The 14,926-nt window shown below is 39.3% G+C and overlaps 1 protein-coding gene and 1 non-coding gene across 3 annotated transcripts in view; both read left to right on the top strand.

Annotated features, from left to right (window-relative positions):
* LOC131258212 (uncharacterized) overlaps positions 1-13,751 on the top strand; it is a 39,193-nt gene extending 25,442 nt beyond the window's left edge. For both annotated transcript variants that reach the window (XM_058259352.1, XM_058259351.1), the window contains exon 7: positions 13,076-13,751. The gene's annotated coding sequence lies outside the window, so the exon portion shown is untranslated. The remainder of the gene's footprint in view (positions 1-13,075) is intronic.
* On the top strand, positions 8,629-8,732 carry LOC131217865 (small nucleolar RNA R71). Its single transcript, XR_009157452.1, has one exon. It is a non-coding gene; the product is annotated as a small nucleolar RNA R71 (small nucleolar RNA).
* Positions 13,752-14,926: the final 1,175 nt, after the last annotated feature.

Here is a 14,926-nt window from a genome sequence, read left to right as displayed (position 1 = left end):
CGACAGTTGTGCGTTGCGCCTTTGCCTAAGCAAAGAATACCGACGATTGACGCCGCAACACGATCTTGTATACGTATACAAAGCGTGGTGATAAGAGTTGCAAGATGATCGTGGATAGTGATAGTTGTGCCAACGTGGCATCAACTGACACTGTGAACCGTTTAGGCTTGAAGCTCGAAGCCCATCCTCAACCCTATAGAGTGTCTTGGGTTGATGAGACTTCCATTCCAGTCTCGCACTGTTGTCTTGTTCCTATTCAGTTTGGGATCATATAAAGACACACTTTGGTGTGATGTTCCCATGGATGTTGGCAATATTATTTTGGGTAGGCCCTGACTCTGTGACAGAGATGTCACCATATTTGGTCGTTCAAATGTGTGTACATTCTGGTTTGAGGGCAAGAAAGTCAAGCTAAATCCACCTTCATGCCCAAGAACACGATTGGAAAGGAGTCCACCGCAAAGTGGTGTGAGTGGCTCGAAGGAAGTGAAGGAGTCAAAGTCCAAGTCTAAGCCTCTTCATATTCTAAATGCCAAAGACTTTGAGCGAGAGACTGAGTCAGACTCGGTGGTGTACGCCCTTGTGGCTAGGGTGAGTGCACCAGAGGCTAGTGTAGAGTTACCCACTGAAGCAATTTCGGTAGTGGACGAGTTCCGTGATGTCTTTCCTGAGGATCTACCGAATGAACTTTCCCCTATGAGGGATATACAACATGCCATTAATTCAGTCCCTGGGGCGACTCTACTAAACCTCCCTCATTATAGAATGAACCTAAAGGAGTATGCAAAGTTGAAAAGACAGATTGATGAGATACTAGAAAAGGGTTTCATTCGAGAGAGCATGAGCCTGTGCCGTACCTGCCCTTCTTATACCTAAGGATGACACATGGAGAATGTGTTGATAATAGGGCCATCAACAAAATCACAGTCAAGTATCGGTTACCCATACCATGTCTTGATGACATGTTGGATATGATGGTCAACGTTAATCTTCTCAAAAATTGACATGAAAAGTGGTTATCACCAAATCGGTGTACGCCCTGGTGATGAGTGAAAGACAGCCTTTAAGACAAAGGATGGGCTATATGAATGGCCAGTCATGCCTTTTGGGTTGGCTAATGCCCCATGTACTTTTATGCGTGTGATGACCCAAGTGTTGAGGCCCTTCATGGGGAAGTTCTTGGTCGTCTACTTTGATGATATCTTGATTTATAGCATGACCAAGAAACAACACTTCAACCATTTGAGATAAGTTTGTGGGATCCTTAGAGCCGAGAAGTTGTACGCTAGCCTAAAGAAGTGTGCGTTCATGTCTAGTAGTGTTATTTTCTTAGGTTTTGTTGTATCATCTGATGGCGTGTCGGCGAATCCCGAGAAGGTCAAAGCCATTGTCAATTGACCTAAACCCCGCAATATTCACAAGGTGCGTAGCTTTCATGGCTTGGCCACCTTCCATAGGCGGTTCATTCGAGGTTTCAATTCCATTATGGCTCTCATCATGGATTGCACAAAAAAAGGAGAGTTTCAATGAACGAAGGCAACCTCGAAAGTCTTTAAGGACATAAAGGTCAGGATGACCGAAGCTCCAGTCATGCGACTTCCGAATTTTTAAAAAGCTTTTGAAGTCGCATGTGACGCGTTAGGAGTCGACATAGGAGGAGTACTTGGTCAGAAAGGGTACCCTGTCGCATTTTTTAGTGAGAAACTGAATGAGGTGAAGCAAAAATACTCCATCTGTGACAAAGAATTCTATGCGGTAGTGCAATCACTACGTCACTGGCGTTATTATCTATTGCCGTAAGAATTCGTCTTGTTCTCAGATTACGAGGCCTTGAGATATTTGAACTCTCAGAAGAAATTAAACCCTAGGCACGTCAAGTGGGTCCAATTCCTTCAAAGAGTACACTTTTGTGCTTAAGCACAAGGTCGACGTAAAGAATAAGCCTGCTGACGCGTTGAGTCGTCGAGTCGTGTTACTCAATTCCATGGGTGTTGAAGTCATGGGCCTCGAGCGTGTCAGAGCTGATTATTCTGAGTGCCCAGATTTTGTAGTTGTGTACGCGTTGTTGTTAGAGAGTCCGTCAGAAGCGAGTAGTGAGTATTTGATTTTAGATGGATATTTGTTTAGGAGTGATCGCTTATGCATACCATGCACCTCCTTCCGCGATTTTCTTGTCTGGGAGTTACATTTAAGAGGGGTCTCAGGTCATTTTGGTCGAGATAAGACCATTGCCCTAGTGGAGGATAGGTTTTATTGGCCAAGCATCAAGCGAGACGTGTCCAAAATTATAGGACAATGTCGTACTTGTCAACTGGCAAAGCAGAAAATGCAAAATATGAGACTATATACACATTTGCCAGTTCCATTCATCTTGTAACGTGTAACGGTTGCCACCGTTACCTTTACCTAACGGCCTTTACGGCACACCATGCCTAAGATTCATTCTTTGCCTTGATGATTCTTGAGCATCAAATCCAAGCTTTTAACATTCTTTTCAATCCAAGCTCTTATACTCACCTCGCAATACAAACATGTATAAAATGTACCCATTAAGCATTATCATGTTCATAAAACCAAGATATAAATAGGGGGAAATATGCAATATTTGACACTCAACACACCCCCTAACCAGCATTTTGCTAGTCCTGAGCAAAACATGCGTAACATGATAAAATATACTCACCTCGAGCATCAAATCCAAGCTTTTAACATTCTTTTCAATCCAAGCTCTTATACTCACCTCGCAATACAAACATGTATAAAATATACCCATTAAGCATTATCATGTTCATAAAACCAAGATATAAATAGGGGGAAATATGTAATATTTGACACTCAACACACCCCCTAACCAGCATTTTGCTAGTCCTGAGCAAAACATGCGTAACATGATCTTCAATTCTCAATGTTCAAACCTTTTTTAGAAAACAATCTTTTGTGTAAACAAGTATGAATGAGTATAATTCAAAGAAGCGAGAGTGAAATTTGAAAACCTAGAGCCGAATCAAACGAACAATTAATCAAATAGGTTCCTTATCAATAACTTAGAAGCATAAGTTCATATATCAAGTTTTTCTAATGTGCTCAGTGAATTCCAACTTACTTTCCATAAAAATACTATCGTTTCATGATGTTAGCCATGCTCATCACTTCAAGATGAATAATCAAGCGCTGATTCCGAACTTATCCCCTTTTTATTCTTTTTCTAGTTTTTGATTTTATATCGACGGTTACTTTTATTCATTCATTCTTTTTATTCTTTTCCAATCTTTTCATCATATATGACCTTTTTGTCGATCTCTCTGTTTTTTAACTGGTTCTTTCATATTTTAAGGTGTATAAAATTCTCCCGACTCAATTATTAACATCTATTAATGATTCACATACCAACAATCATAAATTTTAGCATTATGCATAGAAGGTGAATTGAACATGTCTTGTGATTTAAATCAACATGATATTCAAACTTTCTCTTAATCAATTCAATGAAAGAACTTAAATGATAGTCTACTTCAAATGATCAAACTCCAACAATTCAAAATTCAATCTCTATCTTATCATCATACTCAAAGCATTCTTAATTACTCAAACTTTTGTATCCCAAATAGTTCTTTAACTTTAAAAATTAAAAATTTTCAAAAATTTTTGCTCAAAGACTAAAAAAACACTGATTAGTTTACCTAATCCACACCCCCCAACTTAAAAGCTATATTGTCCTCAATGTAAAAGATATAAGCATGCAATGCACATGAGGTAAAGAAAAGAAAGGAGTGATGGAAAGGTAGTACTTGAAGAAGGAGAATTGAAGCTTTTCCGAAGTTCTCAACATGTAGATTGGTTACCATGAAGACTAAACTTATTGAAAAACAAACTATCCTAATCCTAAATTTTATGAAAGCAATAAACCTAATTACACATCCATCAGACTAAGAGGTCAATCCTGATACAAAGGATCCATCAAAGGTATGGACATATCCTCTGAATCAAACTTCTCAACAAATGGTTTTAGTCGATGTCCGTTTACTTTGAAAGCATTGCCATTCGTCGGGTTCTTTATCTCGACGGCCCCATGAGGATAAACATTCGTAATAGTGAAAGGACCGGTCCAACGAGATCGAAGCTTACCCGAAAAAAGATGTAACCGATAATTATACAAAAGGACTTTTTGACCAGGTGTGAATGATTTCCGAAGGATGTTCCGGTCATGAAATACCTTCAACCTGTCTTTGTAAATTCTCGAGTTCTCGTAAGCGTCGTTCCGAATTTCTTCGAGTTCATTTAATTGAAGTTTGCGCAGCTAGCCAATGTTGTCCAAGTTAAAATTCAAATTTTTGATAGCCCAGTAGGCTCTATGTTCCAACTCTACAGGCAAGTGGCAAGCTTTCCCATAGATAAGTCTGAAGGGGGACATTCCAATGGGGGTCTTAAAAGTTGTACGGTAAGCCCGTAAAGCATCGGTCAAACGGATTGACCAATCCTTATAGTCAGGGTTAACCGTTTTTTTCAAAATTTGTTTGATTTCCCTGTTGGAAATTTTAGCTTGCCCACTTGTTTGCGAGTGGTATGGAGTTCTCACCTTATGAGAGATGCCATATTTCTTCATTAAGTTCTCAAATGGCCTATTACAAAAGTGTGAACCTCCATCACTAATAATGGCTCGAGGCGTTCCAAATTGGGAAATGATGTTTTCTTTTAAGAATTTAATGATTGTTCTATGATCATTATTCCGGCACGGGATCGCTTCGACCCACTTAGTGACATAGTCTACTACCAACAATATGTAGATGTTTTCAAAGGATTGGGGGAATGACCCTATGAAATCAATGCCCCAACAATCAGATGCTTCAATGATAAGAATTGGGTTTAGTGGCATCATATTTCGAAGGGACAATTCTCTCAATTTCTAACAATGCTCACAAGCTTTGCAAAACTCATGAGTATCTCTGAACATAGTGGGCCAGTAAAAGCCGCACTGCAGAATTTTGGCCGTGGTCTTTTTAGTAGAAACGTGATCACCACAGGCTTGAGAATGACAAAAGGAGATAACACTTTGATGTTCATTATCTGGCACACATCTCCTTAGAATTTGGTCCGTGCAATATTTAAATAGATAAGAATCATCCCAAAAAAACTTATGTACCTTGGCGAAGAAATTTTTCTTATCTTGCGCAGTCCAATATTGCGGCATGAAACCTGTGGCAAGATAATTTGCAACGTCAGCAAACCAAGGTAATTGGGAGAGGTTAAACAATTGTTCGTCAGGAAACTTGTTGTTTATCAGTGTCTGCTCAAGGGAATGAGGGAGATCAAGCCTGGAGAGATGGTCAGCCACTACGTTTTCTACTCCATTTTTGTCTCGTATTTCTATGTCGAATTCTTGGAATAGAAGGATCCATCTTATTAAGCAAGGCTTAACATTATTCTTAAAAAGAATGTACTTAAACGCTGCGTGATCAGTGTAAATGATTATCTTGGATCCAATCAAGTAGGACCTAAATTTGTCTAAAGTGAACACTATGGCTAAAAGTTCCTTCTCCGTAGTAGAGTAGTTCACTTGAGCAGAATTTAGAGTTCTACTCGCATAATGAATTACATAGGGCTTCTTCTCTTTTCTCTGGCCTAACACCGCCCCAATAGTATAGTCAGACGCATCACACATTGTCTCAAAAGGTATGCTCCAGTTGGGTGGCTGCATGATAGGAGCGGTAGTCAACATGCCCTTGAGCTTAGTGAAAGCTTCTTGGCATTGCTTAGTCCACTCGTATGGTAAATCCTTTTGAGGGAGATTACATAAAGGACGAGAGAGATGACTAAAGTCCTTTATGAATCGTTTATAAATCCGGCATGTCCTAGAAAGGACTGCACGTCATGTACGCTTTTGGGTGGAGGTAGGTTAGAGATAAGATCAATTATAGCCTTGTATACCTCAAAAACTTGATGAAATTATATGTTCGAGAACAATTCCCTTGGGAATCATGAAATGACATTTCTCCCAATTCAAAACCAAATTCTTTTCCTCGCATCGCTTCAGCACATTTTTAAGATTTTCCAATCAGTCGTTGAAGGATAGACCAAAAATAGAGAAGTCATCCATGAAGACCTCTAAATATTGCCCCACCATGTCAGAACAAATACTCAACATGCATTACTAAAAAGTGGCGGGGGGCATTACATAATCTAAATGGCATCTTTCAGTAAGCAAATGTGCCAAAGGGACATGCGAATGTTGTCTTTTCTTGATCTTCAAGGGCTATCTCTATCTGATTGTAGCTCGAATACCCGTCAAGGAAATAGTAGTAAGAGTGACCAGCTAGCCTTTCCAAAATTTGATCAATGAAGGGCAAAGGAAAGTGGTCATTCCTTGTGATGGTATTCAACTTCATGTAGTCAATGCACATTCTCCAACCAGTAGTGACTCTAGTTGGCACGAGTTCATTGTCGACATTGGCTACGATGGTGATTCCGGACTTCTTGAGAACTACTTGAGTTGGACTCACCCATTGACTGTCGGATATAGGGTATATGATACCCACATCTAACAATTTAAGTACCTCAGTCTTAACCACTTCCTTCATGTTTAGATTTAGTTGACGTTGTGGTTGCCGGGAGGTTTTCCATTATCCTTAAGATGAATGCAGTGAGTACAAATCAAGGGGTCAATTCCCTTGAGGTCTGCGATCGACAATCCAATGGCTCTTTTATGCTTAATGAGAGTGGAAATAAGCACTCCTGTTCTTTCTCGAGGTGGGAAGAAATCACCACCGGGTATGTCTCATCTTGACCTAAATAGACATATTTAAGATTAGCAAACAAAGGTTTTAGGTCAAACTTTGGTGCTTTGAGGCTAGACGGTAGAGGCACTACATCGGTTCAGGGCAATTTCTCAAATTGTGGCCTCCACCGGTTAACTTCAAGTACTGGCATAGCATCGAGCATGACATCTATCTCCCTAATCATGTCATCATCTAAATTAGAGGAGTGGGCCAAGCACGTCTCTAGAGGGTCAAAGTATAGAGTCAAAAGTGTTTTATCTTCCACGAAAGAATCTATCAAGTTAATGTCGTGGATATCATCAACATCGTCTGACTGTTTGCTCATGCTGAAAATGATATTGAGCTCCAATGTCATATTTCCAAAAGATAAATTCATAATTCCATTCCTACAATTAATGATTGCATTTGAAGTAGCAAGGAATGGACGACCAAGAATGATGGGAATTTGAGTGCTCATATCTACGATGAGTTGAGTATCTAAGATAATAAAGTCTACTGGATAGTAGAATTTATCAACTTGGACCAACACATCCTCAATCATCCCTCTCGGTACACGAACTGAACGAATAGCAAGTTGTAATGTGGTCCGGGTGGGTTTTAATTCACTTAGACCCAATTGTTCGTATACCGAGTAGGGGATTAGATTTACACTTGCTCCCAAGTCACGAAGTGCATGCTCAATCTAGTGATTCTCAATTATACAGGTGATAGTTGGGTTATTAGGATCTTTATATTTTTGTGACACATCTTACATGAGGATGACACTTACCTTTTCTGTCAGAAAAATTTTCTTTTAAATGTTTTGCCGTCTTTTGGTAGTGTATAAATCTTTTAGAAATTTGGCATATGAAGGAATTTGTTTAACAACATCTACTAGAGGAATGTTGACGTTTACTTGTTTTAACACCTATAGAATATCCTGTGAGTTAGCTAGACGTTTTGGTGCAATCGGCTTACTTTGAGGTTCCGGTTCTAACCCATGTGGAGCATTGCTAGGTCTATCATTCTCAGCTTCTTCCAGGTCCTTAGGCTTTTCAGCCCTCACCAGAATAGTTTTGTCAATAATCTTCCCACTCTTAAGAGTGATGATAGACTTAACCTACTCCATCCGATTTGAAGAGCTTCGGTCACTTATTTCATATTGTTGTTTTGGATTGGGGAGAGGCCGGGCCAGAAGGATCCCTTTCTCCCCAATTGAATTTTTTGTCTTAAGCCCTTGTATGGCCTTTGTAAGGTCTTAAAAGACTTATAGCATACCCTGATTAAAAAGCTCTTGATTTTGAATATGTTTTAAGATCGGATCCTCTTGAGGTTTCCTTTGGTTCAGAAATTGGTTAAGGATCCCTTGAGGAGTAGCAGTTTGTGTATTCCTCCAACTGAAATTTGGATGTTTCCTCCAACCTGAGTTATATGCATTTGAGGTGGTTCCATTGAAAGGTCTTTGGTAGTTGTTTATGGCATTTGATTGCTCATTCAATATCTCTTGAAAAGTAGGAATTGTTGGACAATTCTCAGTTGTATGTATGTTACAAGCACAAATACCACAAACAACTTCCGCAGCCTTTTCGGGTTCTACCTTCTTAAGTTCCATGGCCTCGACTTTTCTTGTGAGTTTGGCCAATCTTGCATTTACACCTTCCTCTTTTAAGACATAAATTCCTCCCCTTTCCTTTGATTGAGTAGGCTTAGAAATGGTAGTTCTTGAGGAGGTATCCCATGATCGCTCATTTTCAGCGAATTTATCAAAATAATCTTATGCATCATCGGCTTCCTTGTTCATGAATTCTCCATTACATATCATCTCCATAAATTGGCGCATGGATGAGGTCAATCCCTCATAGAAAAAGCTTGTTATACGCCATGTTGTGGACATGAATTTATGAGATCCTTAAATCGCTCCCAACATTGGAAGGTCTCATCTTCTTTTTGTGCAAAATTCATGATTGCTTTCCTTAAGGTATTCGTTTTGTGATATGGGAAAAACTTTTTAAGGAACTCCCTTGTTATCTCAGCCCATGTGCCAATGGACCAAGGTCTTAAGGAATGTAACTACGACTTAGCCTTTTCTTTCAAAGAGAAAGGGAATAATTTCAGTCTTACCCTGTCCGCAGACACATTTGGGAAGTGTAATGTAGATATTATCTCATCAAACTCTTTCATATGCAAGCACGGACTTTCAAATTCTAGCTCATGAAACTTAGGAAGGAGTTGAATCACCCCCGGTTTAACATCCACAGTTCTTGCATTCAATGGAAATATCATGCAGGAAGGTGTACTCACCCCTGTAGGTTGTAAATAATCTCGTAAAGTACGAGGCAGGGTGCATTATGCACCTCGTTTTCATCTTGAACTTCCTCAACTGGTGGTTGAGGTTGAGGTTGATTTGCAACCATTACTTCTACTAACTTAGAGGATCTTAAGTGGTGTTTAATCCAGTGATGGATAGGCAACCCCTCAACTAATCCTCCTTCACTCAAGAGACGAAGAGTGTTATCACGGACCCACTTGGACATGAAACACTCTTAGCCCTCAAATTTAGAATCTAACCTAGGATCTAAAAATTTAAAATTAAAGCAAATAAGAAATCTAAAAGAAAGAGGGTTAGAATGAAGTTACCAGATAAGAGTTGCTAGGTTAGGATCCTACAAAATAGAGAACAATGTTAGTTTATAAAAACAATTTCAGGAAGAATCTTAACCTAAAAACATAACAGAAAAATAAACCCTAATCTTAAGCTAATTCTAATACCAATTAATCTCGGAAAAACGCAGCCGTAGTCCCCAGCAACAGCGCCAAAAACTTGTTCACAACCCCAAGTATAGGGTCGCAATGTAGTAATAATTTTGGTGAGACCGAGGTCGAATCCACAGGGACTAATCTTGTACGTATTCTGAAAGTAATTAGAACTAGAACTAGAAAAATATCTAAATCTAAATCCAGAATATAAGGAAGTAATTGTGAAAGGGATTTTAATAATCAAAAGGGAACTAGGGTGCCAAGGATCCACTTGTAGTTATCACGATGCTACCTTGCTTGATTCAAGAAACACAATTGGATTTGGAGTCCTATTCTGATGGGGACATCATGCGCACGCGCGCATGCACACCCCATACGCACGTACATACGCAGAAGAAGGACCCCACCATCGATCTGGCTCGATGACGACGTCCAGAGAGGGCCTCCTAGCTAGAAGACAAGTTTTATTTCAAAAAAAGTGGGCCCGATAGTCAAGAAAAGCCCATCATGGGATCTCATGATCGTGACCCACTCGTCGGATTGATTTCGTATTTTAGGTTTTGCTTATTGTTATTATTTAGAACATCATGAATGCTCTAGATTTCTTTGTTTGGTTTTTATTTTAGTTTACTTCATCGTCAAGTAATAGGTTGCGCACATGGCGCGAGTTTTGGGGTATAGGGTTTTCTTATAAATAGGCACCCCTTGTAGCTTTTTTCATTTATTGAAGATTAATAAAAATTCTGTGTTTTCCTACTCTCTGAGTTGTGAAGCCTAATTGAGTGCGAAACCCTCCCTTCATCGAAGGGTTAACTACCGTGGTGCGAAGCCACATCTATCCCGATTCGCCCCATCCATTGCCATCTCTATTACCTATCTTCTATCATCCCTTTTTCTCATCTCACCCCATCATCTACACTTCGAATCAATCATCTGTTGTAACAATTCTCCTCCCCACAACAGAATTTCAGAATTTGACCTTACAAGAGGGCTGAAACTTCGGGGGAGCACCACGCACAAACCGTACATCGAATTGAACTGAGATTTGGGAGTTTTGGAGTTCAAGCCTGGCCGACCAAGGCCAAGGTGGCCTTTTTTTGAATAGTGGGCCCCACACACGTGCGGCCGGGATCACACGCGCATGCATCTAGGCCATTGTTGTTGTCCATGCGTGCGGTACTTTTCTAGTTCATCTCTCTCATCTCTTTCTCTCCGCTTTTACTCAAAATCCCTAAACCTAACCCTAAATCAATAAATTTTTCAATTTTATGCCCATTTTCTTACCTTAGGGTTCCCCGAATTGGAATTTTTAAATCCCTTGGATTAGGGACTGATTACTATGCATGTGTGGATGATTATTTCTTATCTTTGAGTATCGTTTGGTTCATAATTTTTATTGATCCAGCCCTATCATGTGTAGGCCTGGACCCGCATAGATTCCCCTTAATTGAATGTTTGGACTTTCATGTGGGATATGGAATTTGTGTAATTGTTTCTGAACTAACGTGATCTTAAGCCTAAAATCTCGCATATCATATTTAAATTTCATGTCATGCATCATAACCTATCTGATTGGAAGATAAATCATTCAAATCAAATCTGAACTTTTCATTGACCTAGCCACACACGATGGAGTATTGTGATGATTGGAAGGGATTCCATTACCCAACCATGCCCATGAGACGATAGTGAACAACAGGATTTACCAATCTCACAATCTTAAAATAGGAAAAGAAGATATTCAAAGCTATTACAACATCTATTGTAATTTGAGTCACAATAAATCATAGAAAACTGAAAATATTCTCTTAATATCAAACTAGAAATCAATAAGGTTCAACAAGAACAAGAATCAAAGCAAGAAAATTATCCCAACACGCTACAAGCTTCACCTCTTAGCCCTAGCTAAGAGGTTTAGCCAACTATAGACATGATTGGATCTACAACCACAAAAGAAAGCATTAAAAATAGAAAAGGAATGAAGAAAAACTCTTGGGAGGTTGCTCCACCCTTTTGCTCTGCTTCCCAAAACCTAATTCATGTTTAAAACTCCTAGGAAAACCCATATTTATAGCCTTGTCCATCTAAAATTGAAAAACCACCTCAAATTTACTCAGTCCGCATAACTCAGCGTAATGCCTTCGATGTCATTGAACAGTCCTTCGATGTCATCAAAGGGTGTTCGATCCATCGAGAATGTGTCTAGAGTGTTCCAGCGAGTTGCTCCAAAAATCAGCAAAAAGTTCGATGTCATCGAACAGGTCTTCGAGCAATCGAACAAGGCTTCGATGTCATCGAGAACTGCATCCAATAAGTCCAGCAACTAGACTTGATTTTCTGTAATTCTTCGATGTCATCGAACTGCTGTTGATGTCATCGAACAACCTTCGATGACATAGTGTGAATTTCTGCACTTTACACTTTCGACTTCCTTCCTTCTCCACTTGGTTTCTTTGGATCTTGGGGTCTCGAAATCTTCAATCTTGTTCTCCTAAGATCCATTTGTTGCCTTGGTGATTCTTGAGCATCAAATCCAAGCTTTTGACATTCTTTTCAATCCAAGCTCTTATACTCACCTCGCAATACAAACATGTATAAAATATACCCATTAAGCGTTATCATGTTCATAAAACCAACATATAAATAGGGGGAAATATGCAATATTTGACACTCAACAGAGGACATGAACAGCCATTAAACGTTAGATCTTCTGGCCTAAAATTGGGCCATTTCACTCCTCAAGTGCACCAGTATACAGAAGAATCTAACCTTCCTACAAAGAATGAAAGAGTTAAAAAAGTCTTTTTATTTTTATTTTTTAAATGGGTAATGATGATCTTATTAGAACTTTAGAATAGAATGAGGGAAGAAATCCACCATGCCCCATTTCACTCGTATAGAAATTGGCATTCGTACTCTTGGCAGAAACAGAATTACTCGAGGATAGGAAAACATCCAAGACTAACCTTAACCCCCTAATGCAATATTATAATATGAGAGGCAAACCTACAAACATGTGGAGCCCTGTCAGTCTATCAACATGCAAGGACACATGCCAATATCAGTATCGCACGCATGCAATATATGGGCATTCTATCGGATGCCCACTTGTACACAGAAGAAACATAGGGTTGGATTGATTTTTCTAGCCATCCATTTGTTTTGTTCACTGCAGCCCACTTGAGCAGTGAAACAGCCCATTTTAGGCCAGAAACTCTGAACTGCGTGGCACACCATTGGAAAGCTTGGGTCGTATGCACATGCTCCATTTTGACATGTATGCTTGTGCATGGATGGGCATGGCTCCATACAGGTGTGGGCTTAGCACCTTCATAATATTTTATACAACTAATCATGAGGAAGGAAAATTTTCTCATGTATAGGAAGTTGAGGGAAACACCATGGTTTTAAGTCTTGGGCTGTGATGGGCAGGCATTTGAATTTATCCAGAGTGGTCAAAATGTTGATACTCATATGATAGAACTGAAGAACCATTTCCACATTCTCCCGCTCTTACGTACTTATAATCCAACTACACATTCTCTAATTTGGACATTGTTTGACAGATTCTGGCTCTGCTTTCATCACAAGATATGTCATCTCCGAAGCCGTGCTTTGATGCTGCCTTTTGGATTTGAGATGTTACAAGGACATCTGATCAGCAGTGGCCCATTGCTGGTATCATCTATGCAACCAAAGTTCTGCAAATTTCTGTCAATATGTTTTACGATCTGAACTGTATGTATTATTGCATGACAGCAGTGGATGAAATCAAATGGCTGAAAGCCTTCAATCGTTTTCTTGTTACCTTTCTTTCTGGGCTAGATGATAGTGCACCTTTGCCCAACTCAAGTTCTGACAACTCATCACATATTTGCAAATCCTGACCGTCTGTACCTTGTAGTTATTGCGGATGTATTGTAGCCTGCAGATAAAACTGATCATGTGATCTTCCCCATCATATTTGTATTTGAATTGGGTTGACCACTTGGAGGGTTGTAATCATAGTTACCAGAGTGACACATGGAGTGGGAAATGATAGTGAAACGAATGCTGAAATGTCCTATTTTAGTTCAGTTATAACAGTAGTTAGCCAGAAACTTGAAATGTATATGCAGGAAATGGTAGTGGGAAAGGTGTGAGGAGAAACGATTTCCTGGTAACCATGATTCAAACTGTTCCATAAGTGTAACATTCAGCCTATGATTCATCTACAATGGAACCCACATTTTGGATGGTCTATATTGTTGTGTATGTGAGTTGCACGGGGTGGGTGAGTTACCACTAAGTGATTTCTTGTGAATTTGTAGTATGGACCTACCTTTTATTGGATTTTCCTATTCCAAGGTTTTCAACCCCCACATAGACCACTCTGGATAACAGCACGCCATCTGATGTGTGCTGATATCTGAGCTGTGTATCAGGTGGGGCCCACAATTTGGACCATCTGATAGCAAGGTCAGGCTAGTCTGCCCTCAGGCAGACCAAATACATTGGAAATTGAATGTGGATGGTTTAAGTTTTTATAGACCATTCATTTTTTCTGTAAATATGACATACGCGACTGTTCACAAGCCTGTTCTGTTCAGATGATCCAGATGGTGTGCCCCACCTAATACACTGCTCAAGTAGACTACGCCTTATTTCATATTTATATTGTTTTACAGCTATTGTAATGGTGATCATATATCTGAGTATTAGTACAGTAGTACTCTTTCAGATACATTTTGCAAGAAGTGTGCCTTTGGATGTGTAATGCTGATTTGGGTATTTAGTGGCTGGATTGCAAACTAGAAAAAATGGTGTTTTTTGCAAATGAAGTTCTAGAGACAATATCATAGTCTTAAGACCTCAGACTCGTTCAATTTAGACACATAATCAGTATCGAAAGGTGTTTTTCTTTTTTTTCTTTTTTCTTTTTTTTTTTTTGTGGGGTGGGGGGGGGGGGGGAGATCTTTGATGACCCACTTGATGGGAAATTCTTATACTCGTCCACTTGGGCCATATGGATCAACATCTAATTTTAAATATTTGAAAACAATGTTTCAAGTTGAATGCCTTCAAAACACCTAATACACACTAAAATTTTAAAAAATATAGCTGTTATATGAGCATACCCTTAGTCTTGGTCCATCAAGAGTACTGGTATTGGATCATGGTACTCATCATTGCAATATTTATCCATTTGAGACGATCATGGTCACAAAAATTAGCACACCCAATGAAATAGATCTCATAGTGTGATAATGCTGCATGGAAATTACGTTCTAAAATGTCTGCCTATTTTGAAGTGATAATATTGGTTTTGCTGAGAGATGCCTTATGTTTTAAATCGAGAATCATTCAACACACTCACATAAACTCCTACACATAATTAAGAAGAAAAATTAATGTATGATGAAGATTGAGACATGCTA

This window comes from Magnolia sinica, chromosome 10, assembly GCF_029962835.1.
Source record: "Magnolia sinica isolate HGM2019 chromosome 10, MsV1, whole genome shotgun sequence".
Classification (NCBI taxonomy): Eukaryota; Viridiplantae; Streptophyta; class Magnoliopsida; order Magnoliales; family Magnoliaceae; genus Magnolia; species Magnolia sinica.
Note: the sequence above shows the minus strand (reverse complement) of the source record. Positions and strands in the feature narration are given on the sequence as shown.